The following is a 10,028-nucleotide window of genomic DNA, read 5'->3' as shown; positions in this document are numbered from 1 at the left end:
TCAGCTATCTGGCTCTCGGGCCCTAGAACTACACCACCAGCTATTCTGGGTCTCCAGCTCACAGACTGCAAGTGTGGAACTTCTCAACCTCCACAATCATGTGAGCCACTACCTCATAATAAATTTCTTTCTTTCTTTCTTTCTTTCTTTCTTTCTTTCTTTCTTTCTTTCTTTCTTTCTTTCTTTTTCTATCTATCTATCTATCTCCTATTGATTCAGTGTCTGTGGAGAACCCTAATCCAGGCATCTTTATAGAACTCCAAAATCCATCAGTCCTGTCACCTTTTTAACAGACTCATTTAATTGACATTTAATAAAAATTTATGTATAGTATTCCTTTTCCATAGTGAGGTTTCTGTTCCTGAAAAATGTAGGTTTTGAAAAACTTGAAATTGGGGATCTTAAGACCTTCAAATCTTTGGGATTAAAAATAAACTTACCAGTAAAACAAAACAAAACAACAAAAAAAACCCCTTTAATATAAACATATTATTCTGGCCAAATTTCTTAGACTGGCACTGATGTTCTATCTACTATCTCTTCTCAAGCTGGTTTCCGATCTTGTCTCTGGACGCTGCCTTGTACAGATGCTACTCTGTTCAATGGAGTCTCTTCATCCTCCTTTTTTCCCAAGCACACTGACACTTCCTGTCTCGGAGTCTTTGCTTAAGGGCAAATTAGTTGCCAATAAACTTTCACAACAGATGCTGGAATGCATCTTGGCAATGTCTGCAGCAATAAAAATATACAGCTGTCTGCCCAGAACAGAACCACTCTTCTTTAGGGGAACACCATTGTTATGGACTGAATGCTTGTGTATCCCCTCCAAAATTCCTACATTGAAGCCCTAATCCCCAATATAATGGTAGCTGGATGTGGGGCATTTGAGAGGAAATTAGGTCATGAGGACGGAACCCTTATGAATAGGAGTAGTGTCTTTTTAAGAAGAAGTCTGAGAGCTAGCTTGCTCTCTTTCTGTCATGTGAGGATACAATGAGATGTCAGCGGTCTGCAACCCAGGAGAGAGCCCTCACCAGAACCTGACCATGCTGGTACCTTGATCTTGAATTTCCAACCTCCAAAACTATGAGAAACAAATATCTGTTGTTTATAAGCCACCTGTCTATGGGACTTCATTACAGTAGCCTGTACTGACTATGATAGCCATTGCCCCAGCTACAAATCTGGGGTCCTAGGGAGGGATGGGGCTGCCATTCACAAGACCTCACACATCTGACCACGGTGACAGGTCCCTGATCTACAGCCTATCGGACAGCCTATCCGAATCCTTCTTGGGGACTTTCCTAACTGGAGCTTACTTTCCTTTCTGGTCAGGAAGCCATAATGACGCAACCATGGGGACGCTTGAGGCTGAGGCAGGAAAGTACAAATAGTCAATTTGCAAAGAGAAACAGAAGTAGAGACAGAATCAGTCAGTCTTAACTGCAACTCAGTTCCCTAAGGACCGATCAAACCACCCTTCCTGTTCTTTGGTGATGTGGGCCAGTACATTTCCTTCTTATGCTTCAGAGACTTCAAGTTGGATTTCTGCTACTCACAGCCTACCAGTGTTGACGGATACTGCTGGTTTTGCAGAAGATGCCAATTCTCAACATGACCACTTTTTGGGGCGCCTGGGTGGCACAGCGGTTAAGCGTCTGCCTTCAGCTCAGGGCGTGATCCCGGCGTTATGGGATCGAGCCCCACATCAGGCTCCTCCGCTATGAGCCTGCTTCTTCCTCTCCCACTACCCCCCTGCTTGTGTTCCCTCTCTCGCTGGCTGTCTCTCTCTGTCAAATTAATAAATAAAATCTTTTTAAAAAAATGACCACTTTTTGTATTAGTCCTCAACAAAAGTTGAGTGCAAACTAAACTTTAAAATGCTTGTGGCAATAAAATGTATCCGTATCAGTTTTCTGCTTGCTGAAGTTAAGCACAGGCATTGTCAAATAGGTTTATGAAAACTAGGACAGAGTATTAATGAATATCTGAGATTTTTATCTGTACATATATAACTATATATAATTATCTTCTTATTTTATAAAAATTGGATAAGACTATATATGTAATCCCACAGCTTGCATTTTCCACTTAATAATGTATTTTGGACACTGTAATGTATCAGTTCCTATAGATCTGCTTGGTGTTTTCAGAGTTTATTTTATGTTCAAAGTGTGTCCTCCTAAATGCCTATCATGTGTCATGGCGGTCACTAAGAGAGCGTGTTATCTCATTGATGGAATTCTAGCTTAAAGCCCAGAGAGACCTCTGCTCTTGACTTTTTGTGGGCAGGTAGGTTTTGAAAGAAGTTGAATGGCTCATTTTTCACCTCCAATATAAATCATGTCAGACTGTTGGCAGTATTTCAAGTGCTCTCTCGATTCAGGGTTGAAGCACACACAAGAGAATTAGCAGGCATTTGCCTGGCAGTGTGCCAGGTGACCTTAGCATTCTGTAACGTGGACAGTACAGGGGAAACAGCAAAGCTTGCTCACTCTGGACTTCTAGACTCAGCTTCATAATCAAGAGTCATGAAAGTAATAGCAACAACTAACACAACAGCAACTGTCATTGAGCACTTGATAGGCACGAGGGATCTTAGCTAAGCAACTTGACATTCGTTATATTCTTTAATGCTTATCATAACCCCAAGACTATCACTACTTTCAGTAATTAAATTGAAGTTCTCACCATGGTTAGATAGCTAGCAAGTGGCTGTGCTGGGGTTTGACCTCGGGTTAAATAACCCTAAAGCCCATGCTTGTCATCAACATTTATTCAGCTCACCAATTTGCCCCACCTGACTTGGGACATGTATCTATCCTTACCGCAGGACTCAGGTTTCGAGGTGTGAAAGTTTTTAGTGTTGGGAAAGTCTGTGGAAATTTTACTAACACGGTTGTTGTTGGTTTACAACAAATTTAGGGGCGGATATTACAAGATTTTCTTGGTTGATACAATCTGTTGCAAGAAAGGGTTAGGAGTTTGCGGGCTGGGGGTTCTGTTCCCTCACACCTCCAATATTTGCTGAATCAGACTTTTGAAAATAATATACATTAGAAAGAATATAGTTGTGTGCGGCAACAAAATTATCAAGAGCACCAAGTCATTAATAAGAAAACTCAATGTAGGAGCGCCTGGGTGGCACAGCGGTTGGGCGTCTGCCTTTGGCTCAGGGCGTGATCCCAGCGTTGTGGGATTGAGCCCATCAGGCTCCTCCGCCATGAGCCTGCTTCTTCCTCTCCCACTCCCCCTGCTTGTGTTTCCTCTCTCGCTGGCTGTCTCTAACTCTGTCGAGTAAATAAATAAAATCTTTAAAAAAAAAAAAAGAAAAAGAAAACTCAATGTAAAAATATGACTTTAGGAAAATCGGGTGATGTGTTCATTTCCTATGGCTGCTGTAACAAATCACCATAGAGTAGTGGCTTAAAAGAACACAGCTCTAGTAACTTACAGTTCTGGAGGCCATGAATCTAAAATGGCTCCCACAAGGCTGAAATCCAGGTGTCGGCGGAGTTGGGTTCCTTTTGGAGGCTCTAGGGAGGATCCATTTCCTTGCCTTTTCTAGCCTCAAGAGGTGCGCGCATTCCCTGACCTCTATTTCTGTCTTCACATCTCCTTCTCTGACTCTGACTCTCTTACCTCCCTTTTTCAGTTGGTTGTTATTGCTGTTATTTTTTTTTGAAAGATTTTATTTATTTATATATTTGAGAGAGGGAGAGAGAGAGAGGGAGGGAGGAGTGAGGCAAAGGAAGAAACAGACTCCCTGCTGACTCCGGGATCGTGACCTGAGCTGAAGGCAGACACCTAACCAACTGAGCTGCCCAGGTGCCCCTATTGCTGTTATTTTTGATAGAAAACCTAGTTTATTTTTTCACTGTGGTTAAATGCACAAAACATAAAGTTTATCATCTTAACCATTTTTGAGGGTACAGTTCGGTATTATTAAGTGTATTCACACTCTATACCCCTTAAAAACAACTCCTCCTAACCCCTAGCAAGCAGAATTCTACTCGGTGTTTCTTTAATTTGAACTACTCTAGACACCGCCTGTAACTGGAATCCTACGATCCTTGCCCTTTTGTATCTGGTTTGTTTCATTTGACGTAATGTCTTGAAAGTTCATGTCATAGCATGTGTCAGGATTTCTTTTTTAAGGCTAATATTCTATGGTGTGTATCTACCATGTTTTGTGTATCCATTCAAACATTGAAGGCTACTCAGGTTACTTCTAGCTTTTGGCTATTTTTTTAGGTTCCCAGACCCAATTCCTCCACCCACAACACCAAGCAATTCTTGGACACCAGCTGGCTGAATGACTAAATATATTTCACATAAATTGTTATATTGCACTATTGTAAATAATGCTGCTATGAAAATGGGTGTACAAAATATCTGAGACCCTGCTTTCAATTCTCTGGGGCAAATATCCAGAAGTGGAATTGTTGTATCATATGGTAATTCTATTTTTAATTTTTTGGGAACTGCCATATTGTTTCCCATAGCAGCTGCTCCATTTTACGTTTCCACGAGCCGTGCACTGGGCTCCAATTTCTCCACATTCTTGACAACATTTTTTGTTGTTTGTTTTGATAGTAACCATCCTGGTGGGTATAAAGTGGTGTCCCTTTGTTTTACATTTCTCTAACGGTTAATGATGTTGAACATCTTCACATGCTTATTGGCCACCTTACCTCTCTTTTATAAACACCCTTGTGATTACATTGGTTCACTTGGATGGTCCAGAATTATCTCCCCATTTAAGGATCTTTAAATTAATCCCACTGCAAAGTTCCTTTTGTCATGTCACATAATATATTCATAGGAGATTAGAACATAGACATCTGGGGGGGTGATAGGGGTGAGGAGGGGAGGTCATTATTCTGTCTACCACAGATAACTACTACACTGCCAAAGCCAAGAGAATAAAAAGTTTGAAGAATGAAAAGTTTCGTTGATGATTTCAAACACTGTACAGAATCTGTGCAGTCCAAAATGATTTAGCTGAATTTTATGATCAGTGACTTTTGACACAGCTTTTGGTAAAGTGGCAGGGCTGCAACTCAGGAGAAGTTATTAATATTCTTCTGTAAACTACTAATTTGTGATTGTACCCACATATATATGTTTCTCCCTAAAGGAGCTAGTCTGTTTAAATTACCCAGAGTTCTCATAAATTCAGGTTAAAGTAAAAAACATGCAGTCCCCCACCACCAAAAAGAAACCCCCCAAAACCCCAACAAGCAGTCCCAGTCTAGTATGGCAGCTCTCCTCTGCAGCGTTCAGGGTTCAGGTTCCTTCCGGCTGTCTGCTCCACCATCCCCCGAACAAAGTCCCAGTCCTTGTGGTCCAGGTGGCATCCACATTCCAGGCAACAGGATGGAGGGGCAAAAATGAAGTGGATGCCAATATTCAGCAGGGGGAAAGATAGACCAGTTATCATAAGAGGTCACTTGGATCTAAACTGAAGTGTTGGATGTGAGGGCAGATCACGTGTATGGAGGGTGCAAACACGGGAGAGATGGTAAGTACAGCGGTCGAAGGAGCCGGGGGGAGGATGGTTTACTAACACACACAAGAGGGAAGTGACAACCCTAAGCCTAAGGAAATATGTGTTGTTTGTGCTGTTAAGACAAGATGTGGATTCTGTTAAGGATTGACTGAGTCTCAAGATCCAGAGGGTTCTCCAGGTATAGGTGTTCGCGCTTTGGAAAGGAAGAGAGATTGTCTTTCTTCTAGCGCTGGAAAAAGCACCAAGAAAATCGTTGCTAGAGGAGGAAATATGGAGATTGAGAAACTTCTGAGGTAGCTCATTTCCCAGCAGTCTTAATCTGACTCTAAATTAGGAGGCATGGTTATTTGCAGAGAGTAACACAAGGTGTAGCCCAAGTGTTTCAGGGCTTACTGCGCAAAGAGATTTGCAAGGTCTTGGGAAGCGTGAGGAGCCAACGAGAGACTTATAGCTGTGTATGAAGGACTCACATGGAAGGTTGGTCTTACCTCTAAGGGCACAGCTCCCATGGAAAAGTCCTTCAAAGCAAGAGAAGGAAAATCAGAGCAAAGGAGAAGTCTGTGGAAGCACCAACAGAAGGGTATTCTGAAAGTCTGATGCAGGGTTTGTAGTTATCATACGGAATCACCTATTTGGGGTGAATCAGATCGTTTCAGTCAGAGAGTATAGCAACAACGAGATAATGTACCATGGTGTTTTGGGGTTTGTTGATATACTCATGTTTCTGATTTTACTTATGGGAAGAATGTCAGAGTTGGCACCTATCAAGTGACAAAGGAGCTTTTATCCCAAAATGCAAAGCTCATTTAATGTTGGCGATGGGCTACTATATCACATAATGAAAGAGAATAAGAGAAAAACATGATTACCTTAATAGACGCCAACAAAGTACTTGGTAAAATTGCATACCTACTTTTTATTTTTAAAAAAGGAACCTTACAAACTAGCAATAAAGAAATTTTTTGACATATATTCAAACATGTACTCAAAGATACTTAAACATAAATAAAAGGCAAGTGACTGGAAAGAAGAAGGCAAAATTATGATCATTTGAAGACATCTAGAACATTCAGAAAAATAAACTACAAAGTCATTATTTTTCCTACAAAATAAATAACCAAGAAGAGTTGTAACATATAATAGAAGTTCCACTCACAGTAATCCCCTCCGTTAGTTTCCTAGGGCTGATCCCAACAAAATCCCATACACTAGGTGGCTTACACAACAGAAATTTATTTCTCACAGTTCTGGAGGCTGGAAGTCCAGGTTCAAGGTGTCAGCAGGTTTGGTTTCCACTGAGGTCTCATTCCTTGGCTTGCACGTGGCCTTCTCCCTGTGTCCTCACAGGTCTTTTCTATAAGTATACTTTTCTGTCCCTTTTTATGTAGTGATCTCTCGCGCTCTCTTTTTTAAGAAAGGCAAATGTCCACGTGCTGTGCTTCATTTGGATACGTCTGGAGTCTTGGAAGCTTGACTGCCCTACATTCTCCTGTAAAAGGACTTTGGGAGCTTGTTTGGGGGTTCTAGCAGAGGAGTGAAGCTACTTGTATACCCTCGGCCAAAGAACAGTCCTTCACTCTATCAGGGAAGGTCATCTTCTTCCATCTAGCATGCAGCTTCAGGGAGGGACAGGCACATGCAGCAGTAAGGGAGGAAGGGGACCCCCCCCCCAGCCAGCCAAATCAGCCAAATCAACCCTGGTGATCAATGGAGTGACCAATGTCACAGCCAGACTGCCCTCAGATCCCTAATCTTCTCCTTTTACAAGGACACCAGTCAGATTGTTTCAGGACCCACTCTGATGATCTCATTTTAACTTAATCTCTTAACCTCTTTAAAGGCCAGATCTCAAAATACAGTCACATTCTGAGATACTGGGAGTTAGGACTTCTACATATGAATGGGGGCGGAGCGCACAATTCAGCTCATGATACAGCCAGAAAAGATACAATACTTAAATATAACCCTAAGAAGATCTATGAACAGCCTAAAGGAGGGCAGACATACCATGGAATTGTACATAAAGACATAAAACATGAGTAAATGGATACATACCATATTCTTAATGGGAACATCTCACTGTTATAAAGTGCTAATTTATCCCAAATTTAATTAAACTAAAAGGTATAACACAACTATAACCAAAAGCCGAATGAGACCTTCTTTCTTCCATCTCTTATCCTTTTTCTTTTCTCTTCCATGTTTGTTGTCATTACCTTCAACTGTATATTCTTTATTTCTAATGGGTGTGCCACCATCAGTTGGATTCATTGTCTCCCACCCCAGACTGACCTTCCCAACTGCCCTATACCTGGTCATGGGAGGTCATTACCTATCAGTCACCCAGGAGAAAATCTCTGACTTATCTGGGAAAATTCTTCTTAGTCCACCTATAAACAATTAATCAGTCCTGTGCAGCCATTTTTGTTCAAATTAAACCTATTCCTTCCATTCCATTCCTATCTGCCCTCCTTTCCTCACATTTGGATTTTAACTCTGCGCATCACCATCATCTAGATTAATCTTTCTAAAATATGATTTTCATCATTCTCTTCCAAGTTTACAAATACTGGGTTTAATAATGCTACTGGGAGAGCTTGGGCATGTTAATCACTGCCCTTCAGTTTACTCATCAGTAAAATGGGGTTAATAGATTATAGTACCTACCTTATAGAGTTTTCATGAAAATCAAACGTTACAAATTGTTAATTTGTAGAGCACTTAGAACAGTTAGCACTATCTATATATTTGTTTAATAAGTAAATATCTTCCCCATTGTTTTACCTGGTACTTAAAAGTGCTCACTTTGAGGAAAACTCATTCTTGTGGGTTTAGACACTTTTTAAATGATTATTTTCAGAAATACTTGACAGATAGGTTAACAATGAACACAGGTGTTCCTTACAACGGTACATTTAATAGAAAAAGATTAAAGTATGCAGAAAAAATGTATAATAAAAGATGGTGAAGTCATACTATGGAAAACTATGGATGGAGACAAAGATATATTTGTAAATTAAAGTTGCATTTGCTATGGAGGGATGGCCGTAATACACTGACTGAAAAAAGAAGGCTGAAGAATAGGAGATATAATATGCTTTCATACACATTTGCTTCCAGAAGAATAGGATGCACAAGAAAGTGTAAGCAGAGGACAGTTTTCTGTTAACAAAATGAGGTTGTATGACCCTCCTACAATGAACATGTTTTACTTTTATAATTAAGCTAAGTAAAAACAAAAGGATAATGAAAAGAAAACTAAAAACTGTTTAAAACTTCCTTTTCTCTAGTCCTTTGCCTTTGATGATCAGGTTTTTACCTGAACTGCATGAAAATACTGGCGATTTTGTGGTTGATGAGAAGTCAGAATGCTAGGATTCGCTTCAAAACCTCTATTTTCCACTAAAGATGGCTTTAAACACCTTGCAGATGAACCTCAAATGTTAGTCTTCGTTCTTTTGCCTGAGAAATGGGCATCATCAAATACTTATGCTTCATCCTGAAAGTCAGGCAAATATCATTAATCTAATTACCTGGGAAACTCAAATAAAAGATGAGACGCAAAACCTTCTATCTTGGGCGTTGTTGAGGGTTAGGGGGAAGAACTACCCTCTTCGACAAACAAATCTCAGACTTTGAGAGGTAGAAAATCTCCATGTAGAATTTTCTCATCTTCTTTATAATCACTTCCACTACCAAGAGAAAAGTCAAGAGGAGTTGTAAATTCAGTCGGACACGCTTGAAAAATGCTTTTCCATGGATGTTCTTCAGGATTTCCTATACGCAGAGATTCAGAGGGTTTCGGGTTTGTAAATAAAAGGTGGTCCTCTATAAGGCATGACAAAAGTAAGCATTCTCAAAGAAAATAACGACACAGTAAGGTTTTAACCATCTAGGCACCTGCTTTGCCCAGAAAAACAGCCTGTTGTTTTCATTTGTCATCACTGGGCCTCAAAAAGCTAGGCCTTAGCCACCACCTGGTGACGCTGATGACGCGTGATGTCTTACAGCTGCCGCAATTAGAAAGGCTGAGCCTTCTCCTTTAAGAAGCTGACTCACGTGGATGCTGTGTTGTGTGGTCTCAGCTGGGAAGGAGGTGGATCCGAAGTCTCTCCACATTGGCCGCCTCCGGAGAAGGGGCAGAGTTAGCCTCTTTGATTGGCTGTACGAGTACGAGGAGCAGAGTCAGGGGCGGGGCGAGCTGCAGGAGCTTGCCCTAAGTCTGCGGCTTCTGGGAGGGGTGCGCAGCGGCTCGGAGGGGAGAGGGAGTGGGGGAGGGTGAACCAGGGAAGGGGCGGGGCCCAGCGGAAGGGGCAGGGTGCCGGGGATGAGGGCGGGGCCTAGAAATGAAGGGGGTTCTGGGCCAACCGGGAGAGCCGACCGCTCGAGGGGCGGAGCTATGCCGAGTGATTGACGCTGAGGCCCAACCAGGGAGAGGCGGGGCCAAGGCCAGGGCCTGACTAAACCTGGAGACTCGGGTGGCCGAGGGGCTTCATCCCAGCTGAGGAGCGAAGAG

The sequence above is a fragment of the Ailuropoda melanoleuca genome, chromosome 4 (assembly GCF_002007445.2).
Source record: "Ailuropoda melanoleuca isolate Jingjing chromosome 4, ASM200744v2, whole genome shotgun sequence".
In the NCBI taxonomy this organism is placed as follows: domain Eukaryota; kingdom Metazoa; phylum Chordata; class Mammalia; order Carnivora; family Ursidae; genus Ailuropoda; species Ailuropoda melanoleuca.
This window is presented reverse-complemented; position numbering follows the sequence as displayed.